Source organism: Myotis nattereri (assembly GCF_964212035.1).
Source record: "Myotis nattereri genome assembly, chromosome: 17".
Lineage (NCBI taxonomy): Eukaryota > Metazoa > Chordata > Mammalia > Chiroptera > Vespertilionidae > Myotis > Myotis nattereri.
The window spans coordinates 18,062,352-18,084,877 of NC_138092.1; the positions used below are offsets into that span (position 1 = coordinate 18,062,352).

General features: G+C 41.2%; 1 pseudogene across 1 annotated transcript; it reads right to left on the bottom strand.

Annotated features, from left to right (window-relative positions):
- Window positions 1-890: 890 nt before the first annotated feature.
- On the bottom strand, window positions 891-1,565 carry LOC308533352 (peroxiredoxin-1-like; annotated as a pseudogene). The gene has a single exon. The product of its transcript is annotated as a peroxiredoxin-1-like (transcript).
- Window positions 1,566-22,526: the final 20,961 nt, after the last annotated feature.

Genomic DNA, 22,526 nt, shown 5'->3' on the forward strand with positions numbered 1-22,526 from the left:
TCAACCAAGAATCTTATATCTCACAAAACTGTCCTTCAACAATGACAGAGAAATGAAGACATTCCTAGATAAACTTAACGCCTTATGAAAAGATATCTATTAAAGTAAGTACATGGACAGTTATAGAAGTAGTATTGTAATTTTGGTTTGTAGCTCCACTTTTTGTTTTCTACTTAAGAGACTAATGTATTTAAAAATCCAAGTGTTTGTGTTTGGATTCACACGCACACATAAAAAATAACAAAAAGAAAACTGAAAAATTTACAAATAGGTAGAAATTTAAAAACACATTCTCAGGCAACCAAGGGTCAAAGAAGAAATCACAAGAGAAATTGGAAATTACTTAGAAATAAATGAAAAAAAAAACACAAAAAAAACACAACACACAATTTTACAGAACTTACAGAATGCAATGAAAGTGGCGCTCACTAAGGAAATTTATAGCTGTCGATGTATACATTTAAAAAAAATCTACAATTAATAACTAATTTTACACCTTACAGAACAAGAAAAAGAACAACAAGCTAAGTCCAAACCTAGTAAAAGAAGAAAATGTTAGAGGTTAAAGTGAAGGTAGACAAAACACATAAACAAAGAGCATTGGAGATTTGAGATTAGGTACAAAGTATAATGTATATGTAATTGGATTCCCAAAAGGAGAGGAAAAAAGGTATAGAAGCAATGTAATTTTCCAGACTATAATCCAGACTCTTTAGTCTGTCAGTTAAGGCCTTTCACACTTGGACCCAATAGCTTTCTAGTTACATCTTCTGCCTGCTCCATAAGTTCAGGCTATTTCCTCCAAAGGAAGAAAATTGGCTCCTCCTCCCTCCCACCCCCCAACCCTGCAGGAAAGGCCTGACCTGTCTCATACTACATCTGGGTTAAGTTGAAGACCTTGAGTTTTAAGCTTGGCAATAGTCAAAAGAGGTTTTGTTCACATGACCATCCACTGCTACATGACCCTAAAACAGCCCAGTACTTCCCTCTACTTAGAGACATATTCTTTGCTCTTTTGGACGTCAGGTTTCATGGTATCACTGGCAGGCTTCCAGCCAGCAGGGCACACTTCCCGATGTTTGCCAGTGAACTGAAAAGCCTGAACTAGGCTCAGAGTCTCATTTACAGAGCGGCCAACAGGGAGGGATGTTTACGGTGACCTGGTGAAGGATACAGTGATAAAGAGTCCCCTGAATGAGATGCCTTCATCGGCCTTTGAGATCCCACAGTCCTGAGCAGTGGTGAACTTGGGGCCTGACACCAAAGGCATGTTCATGGGTCCCTGTCCTCCTCGTTTCTTGGGTGTGTTGACCCATGCCAGGTAACAGAAGTGAGAATCCACAGAAGCACCAATCACTTGGCAGTTGTGTTTCTTAAATTCTGCTGCTCTATCAATGAAAGAAACGATCTCCACGGGGCACACAAAGGCAGAGAGGGTAGAAGAAGAATACATATTTTCCTCTGTAGTCAGATAGGCTGATATCTTTGAACTGACCATCTGGCATAACAGCTGTGGCTCTAAAGTTGGGACCAGGGTGCCCAATTTTAGCATTTCCTGAAGACATCTAGTCATCAGCAGCACTGAGACAGAAATACCAAGACCAGTCAGGAGGATGACTCACATATCAATTACTTTCAATGCAAATGGATTAAATGCTCCAAAAGACATATGGAGACTGGATGGATGACAGAATAAGACCTTTACATATGCTGTCTATAAGAGACTCACTTCAGATCCAAAGACACACACAGGCTAAAAGTACAGGAATGGAAGAAGATATTTCATGAAAATGGAAACAAAACGCTGGGGTAGCAATACTTAGACAAAATAGACTTTAAAACAAAGGCTATCTAATAAGAGACAAAGAAGGACCCAGCAATTCCTCTTTATACAAAAAAAACACCAAAACACTAAATTGAAAAGACATCTACATCCATATATTTATTGCAGCATTATTTAATAGCCAGGATATGGAAGCAATGTAAGTTGCATCAATAGAAGAATGGATACAGAAGTAGAGCATATATACAATGGAATGGAATGAAATCTTGCCATCTGTAACAACATGGATGGAGCTAGAGGGTACTGTGTTGAGTGAAATAAGTCAGAGGAAGACAAATGCTATATGATTTCACTTATATGTGGAACCTACAAAACAAAATAAGCATAATAGAAACAGAGTAATAGATATAGAGAATATTTTGAGGGTTACTGGAAGGGAGGGGGGTTGGAAGGGATGGGTGAAAACGATGAAGGAATTCAGAAGTATAAATTGATAGTTACAAAATAGTCGTGGAGATATAAATTATAGCACAGGAAACATATGTAATTGTTGGTAATATTGTAATAACTATGTATGGGGTCATATTCAACCAAATCGTTTCCAAATCGCATGGCTACCTTTCTGAATACAACCCTCTTTGGATTCCTATTTTAGATCTTTGAGGATGTTGTTGTTTAATTTCACTAAAGCACAATCCCTATCCTGTTATACCTTCTTCAGAAATATCCTCAGGCTCCATATTGCCTACCAAATGAAAGAGTGGGTGACAGGGAGAATCTAAACGTATACGCCTTGGTGACTGGATGATTGATAGTATGGTGACACACTCATTTCTTAGTGTTAACGTGTAATTTAAAGATCATGTATACAGCATGCTTATTATAACCACTGGCACACAGTAACTAATTACAACTTTAAAATGGCAGGAAGTCCTCAGACATTATAGAGATCTCATCAATAGGTTTATATTTCCTCCCAGCCCCTCTTCTTAGGCAGCTCCTGCCCATGTCCTCCCCACTTCAGTTCTCTGCTTGCAAAGGACTGTGTATTAGTCGGTGTTCTCCAGAGGAACAGAACCAATGAGATATGCATAGAAAGAAATATTTCACAGGAGTTGGCTCCCATCATTATGGAGGCTGAGAAGCCCCATGATCTGCTGTCTGCAAGCTGGAATCCCAGGGAAATTGATGGTATAGTTTGAGTCCAAACCCAAAGGCCTGAGAACCAGGAGCACCGGCGTTGGAGAGCAGGAGAACATGGCTGCCCCTTTCATTCATTCAACACTCGTTTTTTCACTGAGATATGCAAAGCATTAAGTTAGATACAGTGAAAGGAAGAGTGATATGGCCTGGTACCTTCTCTTAAGAAGCTCATGTTTCTGTTAGGGTCACAGCTCACAACCAAACCTTCAATTGAGTGATTGCTCAAGAGCTATTACAGAGATGCCACTGTGGCTACATTTTTTTTTAAGGTTTGTATATGTGCAAACCTGATACATGCAATCAACTCCAGAGATTGAGAAAATGAGGCTCAACAAGGTCAAGTTGGTCATTTCCTTGGATGGCAGAACATCTATCTTGCAAATCATTTCTACAATTATTTGCATTGCACATGCAGAGATAAATTACCAGGAAACTATGAGCGTAAATAATTTTTTCTTATCCATCTGTACTTTGTAGTGTGAACCTACCAAGTATTATTGCATTATACTTTCAGTATTTTATTTTGCTGTGAGGCTATGGGCATGCAGATGACCTATTCTTTTTTCATTTCCTCCATGCCTTATATTCAATATCTCTTGCACAAATAACACCTAACCTATCTCTTGTCAGGAATGTGTGAGAACAGATTGCTTGGCTCTCCTATGCTGCGGTGTAACTGTCAAGCAGCAGTGCTATTTTTACAGATACAGCAAACAGGGAGGTAATTTAGTGAGGACGGTTCCCCCCTATTAATCAAGATCTCTGTCCACATCACAGCCGGACTGACGTTTGAAAAAGGCAAATTTTAATTTGCTCCTTCCCTGCTTGGAATCTGTCTACAGTGTCCAATTACTATTGGGACGAAACACAGATTTCTTAACACGGCCACAGGGCCCAACAAGATCTCGTCCCTTTCCACCTTCCCCACGTCAGCTCCCCTCTCTCCCTTCTTCTTCTCAAAACTTGAGCCTCTCTGACCTTCCATCCCTTATTCTTCTAAATCAGATATTTCCAACTGGTGAGCTGCAACAATTTTTAAAACATGCAATACCTGTCTATTTAGTCTGGGGCACTGACCTCTTTTCTATTAGATTATTAAGTTTAAAAAAAAATAACAACAGCCAACACAACACTAGCCATCTGGTGTGAATGATCCAAAATTATACCTATTTTTGTCAGATCTGCAAAAAAATATAATACATTGTTTGGTGTGCTGCAGAATTTCAGGAATTAGTTTATGTGTGCCATGAGATGAAAAAGGTTGAAAATCACTGTTCTAGACTCTGGGGCTGGACTTCCTGGCTTTCAGTCCCCAGTTGGCCATGGATGTGCTCTGTGATCAAAGACAAGGTACTTATTTATACCTGTGCTTCAGTTTCCTCATCTGTAAGATGTATGTAATAAATCTACCCACTTGACAGTGATGAGGATCAAATAATACATGGGGAAATGTCCATTTGTGTCTGGCCCACAGATAGGGCCATAGGAGGATTTCTATGATTTGCTATTCTTGCCTAAGTGGCTAATACATGCCTTTGTCTTTTTTTATAATGCTTCCCCCACTGATCCTTTTCTTTAAAGGACACTTATCTATGCTATTAAAAGGGTAATATGCTAATTAGACTGGGAGACCTTCTGGGAGACCGGACATCCTTCTGGACAAAACCATGGTGGCAGGGCTGAGGAAGAGGAAGTTAGGGGCGAGCAGGCCAGCGGGGGGTGGGGGTGGGGGGGGGGGCAGTTGGGGGTGAGCAGGCTGGCAGGCAGAGTGGTTGGGGGAGATCAGGCAGGCAGGCAGGTGAGTGGTTAGGAGCTAGCTGTCCTGGATTGCGAGAGGGATGTCCCAGATTGGATAGGGTGCAGGCGGAGCTGATGGACACCCTCCATGAATTTCATGCACCAGGCCACTAGTTCTTTAAATGTAAGTTTAAATGTTTTGTGCCTGTAAAACCTTTTCTTCCTCTATTAGACTAGGACTCCCTCTTACACACTTTCCTAGCACCCTGTCTGTCCTGAGTAGCACTTACAGCAGCAATAATTCATTAGTTGTTAATATATATATATATATATATATATATATATATATAGTATCTACACTAATAAAAGAGAAAAATGGTAATTGGCGTACGGCGATACCGTTTTCATTGGCTAATCAGGGCTATATGCAAATTAACTGCCAACTAAGATGGCGGCTAATTTGCATATGTAGGCACAATGCAGGGAGGCGAAAGGGAAAGCAGGAAGAAGCCCCCTGCCACTGACAGTGATCGGAAACCCAGGGGGGAGCTAAGAGCTGGGGGGCAGTCATGATGGGAGAATCAGGCGCCTTTGCCTCCCTGGCCAGTGATAGCAGGAAGTAGGGGTGGAGCCAGCGATGGGAGCTGGGCACAGTCGAATCTGGCAGTCCCAGGAGCTAGGGGTCCCTTGCCTGGGCCTAAAGCGAAGCCCACGATCGCGGCGCCCCCCGCTGCCACTGCAGGTCCCCGCTGCCCGGGCCGGACGCCTAGGCCAGAGGCGTTAGGCCTGGGCAGGGGCGGAGCCTGCAACCGCGGGGAGCTGGGGGTCCCCTGCCCAGGCCTGACACCTCTGCCGGAGGCCTCAGGCCTGGTCAAGGGGCCGATCCGGTGATTGGTGATCGGAGGGTGATGAGGGTCAACTCCTCTGGCCGAGGCATCAGGCCTGGGTGGGGGGCGGAGCCGGGGATTGGGGGGATATGATGGTCCCCTTGCCCAGGCCTGAAGCCTGGGTCAGAGGCGTCAGGCTTGGGCGGGGGGTGGAGCAAGCGATCAGAGGGAGATGGGGGTCCCCTGCCCAGGCATGATTCCTGGGCCAGAGGCCTCAGGCCTGGGCGGGGGCCAGAGCCAGTGATCGGGGGGAGATGGGGGTCTCCTGTCCAAGCCTGACACCTCTGGCAGAGGTGTCAGGCCTGGGCAAGGGGCCGTTCAGGTGATCGGAGGGTGATGGGGGTCAACGCCTAAGGGCTCCCAGTATGTGAGAGGGGGCAGGCTGGGCTGAGGGACACTCTTCCCCCCCACACACACACACCCAGTGCACAAATTTCGTGCACCGGGCCCCTAGTGTATATATAAAATAGTATATATAGCATATATGTTATATATAATATATAGTATGTATATTATATATAATATATACTATAATATATAGCATATAATATATAGTATATATAATATATAGTATATATAATATATAATATGTAATATATGAAATATAAATATATAAATTCTTTTTTCTTTTCCTTTCTAATAATTAACAGTTAAATGGAGTGACTCCATTTCTTTCTTTCTCATGCTTACACCTTTCTGCACATCCAGAGTTAGCCACAAGATGTCAGTCTTACAACTCAAATAGATTCTTTGTCTCCTAAAAGGCTTAAAAACAAGTCAACTTACTTGAGTCCCCTGATGATTAGTGATATTGAACATGGTTTCATATACCTCTTGGCCATTTTAGTGTTTTCTTTGAAGAAATGTCTATTCAGATCCTTTGCCCATTTTTTAGTCAGATCATTTGTGGGGGTTTTTTGTTTGTGTTGGTTTTCCTATTGAGTTGTGAGTTCCTCATGTATTTTGGAGATAAACTCCTTATCAGACGCATGGTTTGCAAATATTCATCAGGGAATTGCAAATGAAAACCTGTTGGAGGAGGTCATCAGAAAGACGGCCAGCTGACCCACAAGCTGGCCCAGGCAGCTGGAGGTTCCTCATCCCTCCGTTGTCCTTGGAATATGCGTCCCACTTGCCTCCCGGGATCCCAGAAGCTGCTCCCAGGATGCAGCCTTGAATCGAAATGGGCTGCTGAGACCACTGAACTGGTTCTGTGACTGACCCTACTCACAGCTTCCCGTGTGCGTGACTGAGCCCAGGGAATGTCTCTACACTAACTTTTAGGTCTGGTCTGTGGATGTGTAAAACTACTCATTTTACAGCTACTCAAGAAAACCGTGTGTTTTTTTTTAAACCCACATATATTTTTATTGATTTCAGAGAGGACAAGAGAGGGAGAGAGAGGCAGAAACATCAATGATGAGAGAGAATCACTTTTTTATTTTATTTTATTTTATTTTATTTTATTTTATTTTATTTTATTTTATTATTGTCTTATTGAGAGAGAATCTTTGATTGCCTGCCTCCTGCACACCCCACAATGGGCTTCAAGCCCGCAACCCGGCCATGTCCGGGAATTGAACTGTGACCTCCTGATTCATAGGTCAACTCTCAGCCACGGAGCCTCGCTGGCCAGGCCCAAGAAAACCTTTTATGTAAGTTCCATGGATCATTAAAACTGCTACCTACAAAAAACAAACAAACAAAAACAGTTCAACCTCAGATACAAGGGCAAAGACCTTTGAAATTTCCTGAAACTTCAATCTGCATACAATCCCATGCATTAAGATATTCTTCATGAAACTTAAATACAACCTGTCTGTTTGGGGTTTACAGAGATGTAATCACAGTTACCACTCACGGACCTTTTCCAAATGGCTGAGACCAAATCAGTGCTGAGACTAAAGAAGCTCTGAGCGGTGGGACTGAAAGGGCCTAGGAGTCCTTCGGATGCCCCAGTCAAGTGAAAGCATTACATTAATCATCATGGCCTCTAAGTCCTTCTGGGATTGCTCTTCACTCCTGTCACTGCAGCTGTCCCTGTGATTTAGCTTCGGGAGGCTGAGCTATAGGGCTGCCCAGTGCAGGCTAGCGCAGGGCATCTCTCTGAGCACCTTTCTGAGGCAGTGAGGGAGGAGACATGGCCACTCGCTCTCCCTTGGAGCGAGGCACTTGATTCTTGAGGTCACTGGTTATTTTGATAGCCACTGTCGACTCCAGTTGGAGAAATCTTGATCCAAATGTGATTTGGGTTGGGGAGATTATTCAAGGTCCATAAAATCCTCTGTAGAGCTTTTAATAGCCCTGGGAGGGTCCACAGGAGACGCGGCTTCCTGTGGAAGTACAGCTCACACTGAACTACACACACACCGCTTCTCCTGTCCCCTCACAGGAATGGCATTTTTTAAAAATATATATTTTATTGATTTTTTTTTTTTACAGAGAGAAAGGGAGAGGGATAGAGAGTTAGAAACATTGATGAGAGAGAAACATCAATTCAGCTGCCTCCTGCACACTCCCTACTGAGGATGTGCCCGCAACCAAGGTATATACCCTTGATCAGAATCGAACCTGGAACCCTTGAGTCCACAGGCCGACACTCTATCCACTGAGCCAAACCAGTTAGGGCAAGGAATGGCATTTTTTTTATGGTTAATTATAATACTGAAAAAAACAACAATCCACAAGAACAATGGTTAGATAAGTGATGAGGAAACTTAAAATGCTATCATGCATCCATTTACAAAATAATTATGAAGGTTTTGTAGCAACCTAGACAGTATTGTTGGTATACAACTAAGAAAAAAGTAGAATAAAAAATTGAAAAACAGGTAAGATTTTTTTAAAGCAAAATATTTTGTTCCCACGAATAATATAAACTGTAACTCATTTATAAAAAACCATAGGAAAATTCCTTGTAATCTTATCATCTTAAAAAAATCAAATGTTTTTTATTTTATTTTTTCTTTGTCATTTTTGGCTCAGTACATACTAACCAGATTCCCTGTTGCTTCTTTGTCTTTGGGCACGATGCCCCATCCTCTTGGAATACATTTTATCACTTTTCTAACTAGAATATTCATTCATTCAATCACTTGGCATGTCTTTATGAAAGGCCCTATACTATACACTTGGAAGATAGCAATGAAATATCTGGAGAGGTATTCCCTCCTTTGAGGTCCTCTTATTAAGACAAACATCAGGAAGAATTCCCTTTCTGATGTCTTCTTTAGCCTCACCTCAGATCATTTGGGTGTTTCCTCCTCCATATATACCACTATACATATCACTTTGTCAAATTATGTTGTAATAATTATTGTTGTTGTTTTGTATTTCTCTTTAGCTAGACTCCGAGCATATTGAAAATAAAGAATGTCCTATTTCTTGCTATAAACCCTGAGCCTAAAAATGTACCCAAGTTACAACAGAGAATAAGTGATAAGTGAAAGGAAGAGAAAAAGGAGAACCAGAAAGAGTAGTAAAAGAGAAGGCAGATGTGAAAGGCTGGTGCTGGGAGAAAATAAATGAATTAGACATATGCAGATATGGTTTGATACAGCACAGCCAACAGCAGCTTCAAACCATCAAAAAGGCAAAGCTATGAGGCTTGTAAGGAGGTGACATCTATGTCCTAGGATTTATTAGGATGGTGCTTGTTAAAATGAACAGTCAATCCTATTAGCCTACGTGGTAAATTGTGTTTATTTTACAATCCATTTTTAGATAGAACAATACAAGTAGTGGCATATCTTTACGGGAACATGGAGCACAGTTTTATGAGTAAGGGACAATCAGACTCAGAACTAATTTCTTCAAGCCCATCCTTATATATCATAGTTGGAGTGGCCTGGGATACAGCTTGATCTGGGCCCACTGCTTCTCTTCATTTTCTCTCTTGCTGCTTCTTTTTTTCACTAATGGCTGGATGATAAGAATAATAGATAATAATAATAAAACCAAAATTGGTGAACTAGAAGATTTATAAAAGATGCTTGGCTGACAAAAGAAGTTTGTCTAAATATAAACATGTTAATGGTATGTGGTAAATCTCTCTTATCACCAATGTTTATATAGTTTCTAGTAAGACCCCAAATGTGTGAGGCTATGCACAGACATGAAACAATGTGAGTTTCATTAATTTCAATTTTCATGTTAAATAAAAGGGAAAACATGCTTTTCCAGGCTGTCTCCAGATGCTGTCCTAACCTAGTGTAGAGAAAACCCTATTTAGACCCATTTTGAGTGCATTCCTTGGACATAAAACATTTCTCACTCTTTACTGGGAAGGATTGAGCAGCCCCTCTGTTGAAACTGACTCAGAGGTAGTCGAGAAATTGGGTGGCTTGATAGCAGAGTTCTCTCTCTCTCTCTCTCTCTCTCTCTCTCTCTCTCTCTCTCTCTCTCTCCTTCCTCCTCCCCTCCTATTTATTATGTTTGTGAAAGGGCTTTATTTTGTGTTTCTCTTTGGCAGAAATCTCTGACTCACAGACCCGCTGTTCTTTATAACAGTTACAGTTTCCACACACTAAAGGTACTAGAGACAACTTCTCCATGTGTGTGAGTCGCAATGACTAAAGAGAAGTCCTGGAGATTATGTAGACAATTAGCGAGCCTACTGGGGGAAGGCAGGAAGATGCAAACATGAAAGCTGGTTGGATACCTGGAATGAATAATGAGATTTCTGTTGCAGTCTCAGGAGTGGCTTTCCTAACTAATCGCCACGTTTACTCAAGCCGAAATTGGGGAAATGCTTTTTAGAGTCAATCAGAGGAGTAAACGGAAGGTCTGCTGGGTCTGGTCACTGACTCCCTGCACCACACTCCTGCTCACTGCCTCCTTTCCCAAGCCCTGCCAGCACTCTTGGCTTTGACATTCAGGAGAAAATATTTCAGACACTTGCCTGCCCCAGCATCATGCCTTTGAAATACTGCCTTCCTCAGAAAAGCATTGAAAAGCAATCTGACTTAATCAGTTAAGCACTGGATTAGTAACGCCACATTTTAGTAGCTCCTCTAATGAAGAAGAAATGTAATAATATATATCCAGAACCGAACTGCCTAGGTTTATATCCTGGCTCCGCCATTTACAGGCTTTTAGGAGACTGCAATTAATAATATACATACAGTAACCTGAACATAATACAGTGACAGGTTACTCAACATCTAGATAAAAAATGCTTTATATCATCCTAGCAAAAATTTGAAAGAGTAAAAACACCTTTTGAATACAGCAATAGAGAACACTGTTAACAAAAATATTAATATAGGCTTTGTGAGAAGCAATCACAACATAGCTATTATTTAATATACATGTACCCTTGGTTTCAGCAATCCTACTCCTGGGAAACTACCCAACAGGAATAAAAATGGAAGGGTGTTAATTACCACATTATTCATCACAGTAAAAACATAAATATAGCCCTACCTGGTTTGGCTCAGTGGATAGAGCTTCGGCCTGCAGACTAAAGGGTCCCAAGTTCTATTCTGGTCAAGGACACATGCCCGGGTTGCAGGCTCAACCCCCAGCAGGGGGCGTGCAAGAGGCAGCCGATCAATGATTCTCATTATTGATGTTTCTCTCTCCCTCTCCCTTCCTCTCTGAAATCAATAACAAATATATTTTAAAAAAATAACATTAAAATAAATAAATAAATATAAAGAATTGTTCATAAAATTGGGATACTTAAATTATTGCATCCCTACTTCACAGAATATAATCCAGACATAAAGAAGAATGAATGTGAGGCCCTGGTTGGGTAGCTCAGTTGGTTAGAGCACCATCCAGCTACGTCAAGTTTACAGGTTAGTTCCCTGGTCAGGGCACATACAAGAATCATCCACAGGAATACATTAAATAAGTGAAATGATCAATTTCTCTCCCCCCACCCATTTCCCTCTCTAAAATCAATAAATCCATTTTTTAAAAAGGAGAATTAATTTGAGCCTTACCAACTGACTTAGAGGGATATCCACATATCCACGACGTTTTGTAGCATTGAAATAGCAATATATAAAACTGTGAATGATATGGCCCTATTTTTACAGAACAAAACAGAAACATATCCTATGTATTTATTCATTCTATGGGATTCCGTGCGTTTGAGCATAGGAGGGTGACCAATAGACAAAGGTCAGACTTTACAGGTTGGAGAACAACCAGGAAGGTGGCTAAGGCAGAATGACCAGTAAGTGAAGTAGGAAGAGGAACAAGAGAGAAGATTCCAGGAAGCCAATAAAAACAGAGGTTCAAGAACACCCCGGGCCAAAGTGGCTGCTGGGTAGGGTAAGATGAGGCCATTGGCTTTAGTAACATGGAGATAGATCATTTATGCATCTTTTATCTTTTTAAGATACTTTTCTTGTGATGGGATGGAAACTTGATTGGAGAGGTTTCAAGTCAGAATGGGAAAATGAGGGAAAGAAGAGGCAATCACAGTCAAATCTTGCAAGAGAGTTTTGATTTAAAAGGGGAAAGAGTGAAATAGCAGTAGCTGGAAGGGGGTGCTCTGTTTTGTTTTGATTTTTAAGATCGCCATTTCAGAACAGCTGCATGCTAATGAAAACTATCCGGTAGAAGAAAATTGATGACAGGAGACATTAGCTAGAGTGACGTTTTAAAGTAACTAGAGGCAATAGATTTTAGTGCACAGATGGGAGGAATGGTTTTAGAAGGTGCATGACTGTTCCTGTATCATAAACAAAAAGGAAGCCTGGGTATACGGTAGAGATGCTGGGTGTTGGCAGATGTAGTGATGTCAGTGAGTGAAAGATGTCCTCTAATTTCTTGCATTTTCATAATGAAATACAGAAGCAAGATCATTAGCTGAGGATGAAGATGAAAGGCATCATTGGAAGTCTGAAGAGAAATAAAAGGTATGGGAAAGTCATCTCAGAAAGTGGTGGAGGGAATGACTATGGAAATGCAATAGGGTTTTGTCAACACACTGATGTTCTCTTTTAAAAAAATATATTTTTATTGATTTCAAAGAGGAAGAGAGGGAGTGAGAGAGAGAAACGTCAACGATGAGAGAGAATCATTGATTGGCTGCCTCCTGCATGCCCCACACTGGGCATGTGCCCTGACCAGAATTCGAACCGTGACCTCCTGGTTCATAGATCAAAGCTCAATCACTGAGCCACGCCAGCCAGGCAGCACTAATGTTCTTGAGGCTATACCAGTGGTCGGCAAACCGTGGCTCGTGAGCCACATGCGGCCCTTTGGCCATTTGAGTGTGGCTCTTCCACAAAATACCACGTGTGGGCGCGCACGTACAGTGCGATTGAAACTTCTTGGCCCATGCGCAGAAGTCGGTTTTCGGAAAGGAGAGAGACAGAACAAGTATACAAGTCAAGTGTGGATGGGAGAGTTGGAAGGGGTCGACCTCAGCAAATGTACCTCAATCAGATTGAGGATGTTTTTAGCAAAGGCCAGCTTAGGAGTACCCTAATTAAGTTAATAACAACGTGCCTACCTATATAGTTTAAGTTTAAAAAATTTGGCTCTCAAAAGAAATTTCAATCGTTGTACTGTTGGTATTTGGCTCTGTTGACTAATGAGTTTGCCGACCACTGGGCTATACATTTAAAGTGAACTCCACCAGCCGAGGTTTTTCTCTGGTCACATTCAGCTCTCTGGGTACACATCTGGAGTAGGCCGAGTTGCATATAAACAGGGCAGGGTGACATAAAGACTGGCCCTGTAGGGAGGGGACTGTGACATAAAAGGGGTGAAGAATAGTGAGCTGTGACAGGATCAAGAGATTATAGATCTCAGATCAAATGTTTTTTTTTTGTTTGTGTTTTTGGAATTGGGGTATTAGAGGAAATGAGCTAAAAAGATAGGAGGCAATGGCCCAAGAGTGGATGGAGTGTTTGAAATTCAAGATTGCAAAAGGGATACAGTTATTATTATTACTGTTATTATTATTGACAATATTCAGTGTATAATCATGAAATTAAAACTCCAAGATAGACTGAAGTTTCAAGGTATTAGGAGAGAGGAGGTTAAGAGACTGAGAAAAAACGTATGGGAATATTGCATACGTTGATATTGAAATCGTCATTATGACAGGAATAGCATTAGGAGAAGTGAGAGAAAGCTATGTAATAAAATCTTCAGAAGTAGCTTGAGGGTCTGTAGATTATGCTAAAAGGAAGGGAGATGAAGGGATAGTGTGATAGCATGAGCGCTGAAATTAGCATTTCTTTGGAAGGAGAGAGGGACAATGTTGTTGATAAGGATGAGTAGGATGGTACCTCACTTCTGGGCTGTGGGAGACTAACCTCTCTTCCCCCCCACAAGACCCAGCCACCTTTGAGGGTGCTGCAGAAGACACAGGTTCCTTAGGGAAGAGTCAGGTTTGAGATCGAGCAAACAGTCTGTTGTTGGCTGCATAATGGCCTCCAAAGGTATCAGTTCCTAATCTCTGGAACCTGTAAATGTTACCGTATTTGGAAAAAGGGTCTTTGCAAATGTAATTAAGTTAAGAGCCTCCAGGTGAGGATTATGCAGGTCAGCCTTAAATGCAATCACGTGTATCCTTATAAGAGCAGGGCAGGGGGAGATGTAACACAGACAGAAGAAAAGGCACTTGGAAAAGGCGGACGGGACAGAGATTTGAAGGTGATTCCCTTAAAGTTTGGAGTGAAGTGACAAGCCAAGGAACGCCAGCAGCCACCGGAAGCTGTAAGAGGTGAGGAATGTGTTCATCCTTAGAGCCAGTGGAGGGAGCACAGCCCCGCTAACACTTTAATTTCAGCCTAGGCCCTAGGGCAGCCGTGGGCAAACTACGGCCCGCGGGCCGGATCCGGCCCGTTTGAAATGAATAAAACTATTGAAAAAAAAGACTGTATACCCTTAATGTAATGATGTTTACTTTGAATTTATATTAGTTCACACAAACACTCCATCCATGCTTTTGTTCCGGCCCTCCGGTCCAGTTTAAGAACCCATTGTGGCCCTCGAGTCAAAAAGTTTGCCCACCCCTGCGAGAGACCAGGCCTCGGGAATCGAGAATTGAGAGAATTCTGTTTTCACCAGGTTTGTAGTCATTTGTTGCAGCAGCCGCAGGAAACATCTGCAAAGGTGGAGGGGACATTCAAAGGAGAGAATTTCTGATGGACCTTAAGTTCCAGAGAGCACAGGGGCAGTGGGAGGACTCGGAATTGTAGGGGCTGCATGAAGTCGTTGTAGTTACCCATTACATAGGGCTAAGAGAGTGGTGGGATTAGCCCTGATGGCCTCCGAGGCAGACTTTGAGACTTTGCCTCAAGGTGGAAGGGGGTGTATCATGCTGGGATACAGAGTTTTGGAGGCCCCTCTTAATTTCTACAACTCAAGGTGTGAAGGACACAGAAAAAAACTTTATAGAAAACATGCTATATATACACATTTGTGTGTGTACTCAGAGTACAGTGGAGCCTTGATTTACGAGTTTAATTCGTTCCGAGACTGAGCTTGGTAAGGAGCTTGTTAAGGAGCTCATTAACTCAAATTACTCTATCAACTTAATGCAAAAAATTGGCCGAGAGACAGCTGGTATCTCAAAAAACTCGTTAGTCAGGACACTCATAAGTCAAGGCCCCACTGTATGTATGTATGTATATATATATATATATATATATATATATATATATATATATGTATATATATATATATATATGTATATATATATGTAACTATGCATAAATAATGTGTATACATTTATGTGAATTTATATGTATATTCATGTTTAGGTGCGTATAAATATATTCATATATGTATATAAAGTGTCTTTGCATAGTATTTTTAAAGCATGGAAAGATGGAAGGGTAAGAGGTTGGGTAGGGGAGGAAAAGTATTAGAAACAAAGAGGGAAAGCAAAATGCTGGCATACAGAAAAAAAGAATAAATGATAAGATATGCAAGAATCTCATTTAGGTATTGATATAAAATTGCATAGATGTGTATAAGAAACATTTTTAATGAATTTAAAATACACTTAGAAAAATATAGTCTGTATAGCCATCGAAGTGCTCAGGGACCTTGGTGAAAGTTAAACCCAAACATACATGGTACTAACAACCTGATCTCAGTTCCCCTTGCATTTGCTTACTTGCAGTTCACTGCAGTTATGGTTCAAACAAATCCAATGTGTGCAGACAATTCAACTTATAACAGTTCCAGCTTGCCCTCTCCGACTCACCTCTGGACTCCTTTGTATCTGCCTAATCTCAGTGGCAGGCTGAAGGAGTTTGCCTGAGATGACCTCAATGTAGCTCAACTTTGAGAACCTGATCTATTATTGTGGCACAATGAAACTGTGGCTAAGAATTTATGGAGATAGGTGTGTCTATTAAAAAACATAGCCTGGCCATTTAAATTTTCTGGTCACCGAACAGGCTTATGATTTCAAATCTAAAGTCCTTTCTGTGAATGACTGGCAAACAAGGTATTTTATCCTTATGCTGGGAATCTAAACGCATTTTATTTTTTAGCATCTCTCAGCCCAAACATTTCACTCATGTAACAGATGAATGTAGGTCTTAGGCTATGCATTCTTATTCTAGACCTTCATCATCCAGAGACACACCAGGAAAGGAAAAAATGCATGAAGGATTGTTAGAAAAGTTTCTATGGGGATTTTATACATCAGTTCTACTTAAATTCCATTTCTGTATACTAGTCACAGACTGTGGTGCCAGATGAGGTGGGCTCAAATTCTGGTTTTACAACTAACTGGTTATGTGTTTTGGGGCAAGTTACTGAAGCTCTCTGTGCCTGAGAGTCTTCAACTATAAAATGTGATGATAACATAACCATTAATAGCAATAAGGTTGCTGTGGAGAGGAAAGAAATTAATCTATGCACTGCACTTATTTCTTGGCAAATAGTAAGTGCTAGGTAAATGCAGACTGTTTATAATTATTATTATTATTGGTGGAGCTCTGAGGAAATAATCCTTCCAAAAAATGGATGAGTGGAGAAGGAAACATGATATAAAAGCTATAAAGTGCCCTGGCTGGGTGGCTCAATTGGTTGAAGCATCATCCCTACACTGAAATGTTGCTGTTTTGATTCCCAATCAGGGTGTATACTTAGATTGTGGGTTCAATCCCTGGTCAGGATGTGTTCAGGAGTCAACTGATCCACGTTTATCTCTCACATTGATGTTTCTCTCTCTCTCTGTCTCTCCCTTCCTCTCTCTCTAAAATCAATAAAAACATATCAAGTGAGGATAAAAATAATAATCTATAATAATAAAAGTGTAATATGCTAATTAGACCAGATGTCCTTCCAGAAGACCTTCCAGAAGACCTTCCAGACAAAGCCAGGGCTGCGAGGGAAGCCTGGGTCCCAGCTGCCAGAGGGAAGTTGATACCGGCAGCTGGGGGAAGGAAGGCCTACTCTTGCACAAATTTTGTGCATAGGGCCTCTAGTAATAATAATAAAATGAAAGCTAAAAAAGTACAAGGGAAATAAAAGCCTATAACCTTGCTTAGGATTTTGGAAGCTGGAAGTATTTTGGAAGAAATGAAGCCCCCAGGGGGGAAAAAAGATAAGAGCAGGTGTCTAGTGATTTGAATTGCATGGATATAGAGTCAGTACATTAAACGTTGAGGTCAGGAAACTTAGACAGCTCAGGAGTGTGTGTGGGCAAGGTTATTATTGTTCTGGGATAATCTCTCTGTAAAATCATTTTTAATAAGGTCAAAAATGTATCTCTCAGGTAAAGTTAGAAAACCAAAAATAAAAGAAAACCCCACAAAAATACATACTTAATTTGTGCACCATAAGATGAGTTCAGATAGGAAACTAATTACGTCTGTATACATGTTTTTTCAAACACTTATAGAGACAGCAAAACTTCCACATAACTAGCCATTTACACTCTTTCCTTGCTTATTCCCCTGCCCAATAGCTTAGCAACAGAAAAACTGGCTTTTAACCCCACCTTGCCCAAGGACAACTTTCTCATTCTGAAAGGAGGTTTAGTCCCAATTTATAAATGCCTCTGCTTGTACTTACATTTTTATTTCAGGGAACACCAGTGAATTCTTGGCAGGCAGTAGGCTACTAATGAGACACATTGGTTCATGATCTTCTTATCAGTCTTCTAAATTAGCAGTCAAATGAATTTGTCAGAGAACACAGTATGCTTTACACAAGGATATATCTTGTATTAATGGAATTGTTCTATTCAGATTTCACAGTTCCTGGGTTTTCCTAATACAAAGTGGAATCTGACCTGAGTTAATAGTGTGGACTTTATATGGTCTTCTAACAGGAACTTCTCTCTTAGCTTCACTTTTGATCCTCTGAAACACTTCAAAGAGCTATCTGTGTTGCCTTAGACAGGGTCTTTTAGAAGTTGATTTGTGTGTGTGGATGGTAACAATAATACTAGTAATAGTGCCCTATTAATAAAGGAGTGGCAAAACGAGTGACAAAAATTGTGTTGCTTGTCATTGATAGTTGTTTAATACTCTTGATTTTAAAATGTCATATAAGTATGCTAGTTCCAACACAATTATACAAATTTAAAAGAAGAGATCTATTGATTGGTGCTTCAAGGTGATGTGGTGATGTAATGGGACCAAAGTTAAACTTGCACAACGACTATCTTTGTCTTCCAATGCCATATTCCCTGTCGAGGAGCCCTGCCTTCCCCTCCCTCCAGCCCTCTTCATGCGTATAGCTTATTTAGTTGGCAAGCACTGAATATTCACCTCTTATTTTCTTTGGGGTTGAGGGTAGGAAACTAGTAAGACATACGTGGTTGTTATCCTGGAGAAAGGTTTCCATAAAATGGTTGGATTGGCATTTAGGAAGCAGTTTCCTCTCAAAAGGGAGAGAGACCAGAGCAACAAAAATAGAGAACCAGTGTCATGGGCTGAATTGTGTCCCACCCCTCAAATTTGTATTGGGAAATACTGACCTCTAGTATTTCAAATTGTGACTATATTAGGAGCTAGGACCTTTTAGAGGTGCTTAAGGTAAAATGCAGCCACCCTAATCCAATCTGACAGTTGATTAGCATATATTATGTATGTTGTATGTATTGTGTATTATATTCTTACCAGAGGCCTGGTGCACGGATTCGTGCACCAGTGGAGTCCCTCAGCCAGGCCTACACCCTCTCACAATCTGGAACCCCTGGGGGGATGTTGGAGGCCTGGTGCATGGTTTTGGCCCAATCCCCGCAGGCCAGGCCGAGGGACCCCACCAGTGCATAAATCCATGCACCAGCCCTCTAGCATGCATATAAGATCTTTGGTTAATCTCTTCCTGCCCTCCCCCCACCCCCTTCCCTCTGAGATTCATCAGTCTATTCCCTGTTTCCATGCTTGTGCGTTGAGCATCTGCCCTCTGGTGGTCAGTGTGTGTCATAGCTACCGGTCAAACAGTTGAATGGATGAACAGTCTATTGGTTGCTTAGGCTTTTATATATATAGATATTAAAGTAAGTTAGGGAAAATAAAATGTTATTAAGAAAATCGTAAGGTTCATCTGTTTTTTCAATTTATTGCAAATCTTCAAAAATGTTTCTAATATATATATTGAAAAATATCTGTGTATAAGTGGACCCACGCAACTCAAACCTGCTTTGTTCAAGGGCCAACTGTATTCCAAAGGGGGCAAAGAAAGAATTTGCAATTGCAAGTTTTCTAAAGTAAGTGCTCTAAGGAAAGGAAGGTCAGGGGGCTATTAGTCAGAAGAAACCTAAGGTGTAGCCAGGTTGAGAGGAACATTGCAGTCATGTTAGTCAACATTCTTTATAAAGCATGTCCCAAAATTCACGCAAGAAGTAATTTTGATAGCAAACCAGGTTTATAATTAAAAATTGTAAATTTTTTATTGATTCATAAAGTATACAGTATAGGGTTATGTGTGGAATAGCATATTGAAAAATGGCCTCCACAGCTTTGCTGGTACATATGCACTCTTTTGTTGAATTTTCCATGACCGTTTTTGCATAAAGGTGGCTGAATTTCGATGAGTCTCATTTTCATCTTGATGGCTTAGTTAACCGACAAAATTGTCACATTTGGGGTTCAGAAAAATCCACGTGTGACTGTTGAGAAACAAATGCATCCACAACGTGTCACTGTTTGGTGCGGATTTTGGGCTGGAGGCATCATCGGACCATTCTTCTTCGAAAATGCGGCTGCTCAGGCAATAACAAAAGAGTGCGTATGTACCAGCAAAGCTGTGGGGGTCATTTACCCGACATGCTATTCCATACATAACCCTATACTGTGTACTTTATGAATCAATAAAAAATTTACAATTTTTAATTATAAACCTGTGTTTTCTATCAACATTACTTCTTGCGTGAATTTTGGGACACACTTTAAAACGAGCTGATCTCTAATCCTGGAAGAGCATCAGTTTCCCAGCCATTGATTGGCCTCTGTGCTTTTGCAAATTTGTGTCCCCGGAAGTCACTGTTATGGAGCTTTCCGTAGTATTGGACTAAGAAATTCCCTCGATTTCACTAAGACCAAGGGCAATCAGAAGGCACGAAAATTACCCTGCGCTATTGTCATTCTGGGCTTCTGCAAATGGTGCCTTAGACTGGATCTCATTAAATCTGCATCCCATTTCCCACCTCCAATCACTCAGCAATTACCCAGTAAGTACTTTCCAAACAGCAAATGTAGGATTCATTTTCTTTCCACTTCTCTGACTCTTCCTTTGTTTTAAAATAGCTCTGCTTTAAAATTGGGGCCACCAGGGAAAATAGGTAATGCTTGGTTTTCATTGCATTTCCTCTGCCAGGAGGTGCTTAAGCATTGAGAGAACATTCCCCTCTGCCTTGCAGCCCCAGGAAAGTGAGCACCGATGTGCAAGCATCTATGGCTACACGGGAAATTACCATATACCTGCCCTGTACAAAACACCAGTGGGATGCAACCACCGGAGAGGCACAGAATCAGGATGGGAGTTAGGGGCTTGAGTAATAGTCTGTGCTAGGCTGTAAATTAGCTTTCCTGCGGTGCCTGGCAATTTCCCAGGCCTCTCTTAAATAAAGATAAGCCTTGGGTTTCAGGTGAGATCTCCATTTCTCAATGAACCTTGGGGAACATCAGTCCTCTGAGAACCAAAGTAGTTATACAAGCAAGTTCCTCCTTTCTTAAGGTAAAAAAAACCACCACCAATGAATAACTTTTCTTTCCTGGATGTATCATTTATGGAATGACCAAGATAAAAAAGATTTAATGCTGTGATCCTGGCTTCTTTGTTTAGTAGGGAGAAGAATATGGAGCAAAATGTGGACACGTTAGACTTTCAGATTATATGCAGTTTCCTTTCTATTTTATAAATATGCTCATTGTAATTGCTGCTTCCTATTAGGATAAATGCATTCGCACTTTGCTTTGAACGGCAGAAGCTACCTTTCTGGCTTTTGGATTGATACAACATTTGCTATTTCCAAGTATGTTGGGAGCAGAGGACAGAAAGGAAAGAAGAGAAGAGAAATTAGGGCCTTGGTAATAGCTCAGTTCTAAGTGTTGTGCACAGACTGAAAACACCACCATAGCATATACATCCCACCATGGCCACCCCAAATCCTTATCAAAATAATGTTCTCTCTACACTGGTTAAAAAATATCCTTATATATTAATCCAAGCCAGAATATTGATGGTTAATTAGTGAGTTCATTTATTACAGCTGATCCTTGCATGTTTCCTAGGAGATGGCAGAAGACAGTTCCAACTGTCAACCAATGGTTGTTGGCACCAATTCAATGCCAACAGGAATCTCCAATTTTGGGGTATGGAACGGAAGGAAACTTTATTCAGTGCAAAATAGCTCAATTGCGACACAGCACAGCTGTGGAATTACGCAATTGCGATACAGTATGGCAATGACATCTGTGAGCAACCCTGGGGCTGTGGCACCAGGACAGGCCCTTCTCCAGCCCAGCTCTGCTCTCATGTGGTCTGCTTAGTTCTGTGTCAGTCTGCTCTGGCCTACACTGGTCTGTTCTGCTCTGCTCCTGAGAGACATCTTCAGTGTTTTAGCTCAGCCAGGGAAATGCACTCTTCAGTCCTGGGTGGAAAGGAAAAGTGAACTCTCACAACTAGAGGGGAGCTGGCTTACATAGACAGAAGTCCCTGCCTCTGACCCCTCATTGGTCCATCCTCATGCAAATGAAGACTCCAAATCCTTGCTGTTTGATTGGTCCAAAAGGCACTGTCCTGGTTGGTCAGAATAGAGTCACTCTGATTGGTCAGAGTTGTGTAGCCCATTGAATGGGGAAACCTTCAGTCCTACTGATTGAAATAGGATTCCAGGAACTTCTTTTTAAGGGCTGGCTCAGATGGCAGAAACACAGTGCAGACAGGCAATTCAATGCAGCCTTCTCCCTGAACTGCAGTTTGTAGGGGAGGCTCCTGTGTAGAAATGTCTAGTAGGCTTGGTCTTTTAAAATTTGAGCCAAGTTAACCACCAGGAACCCATCTTAGTAGGTGTCTTATTTCTCAGTGTTTACACACCTACTGGAATAACCCTCTCTTGATGGAGTATTAGCTTCTTTTTTAAAAAAAATACATTTTATTGATTTTTTACAGAGAGGAAGGGAGAGGGACAGAGAGTTAGAAACATCGATGAGAGAGAAACATCGATCAGCTGCCTCCTGCACACTCCCCACCAAGATGTGCCCACAACCAAGATACATGCCCTTGACTGGAATCAAACCCGGGACCCTTCAGTCCGCAGGCCGACGCTCTATCCACTGAGCCAAACCAGTCAGGGCTGGAGTATTAGATTCTAAGACAAGTATTATAGAATGGTAAGAGAGATAGACAGTTAAAAAAAAAACTTTACCATACCCCTAAAATTATATGATAAGTAAACAAACCTGGGATATGCATGGATATTATAATGGAAGATTCCTGGGATATGTACTCGCATGCTCACATTAGTGATA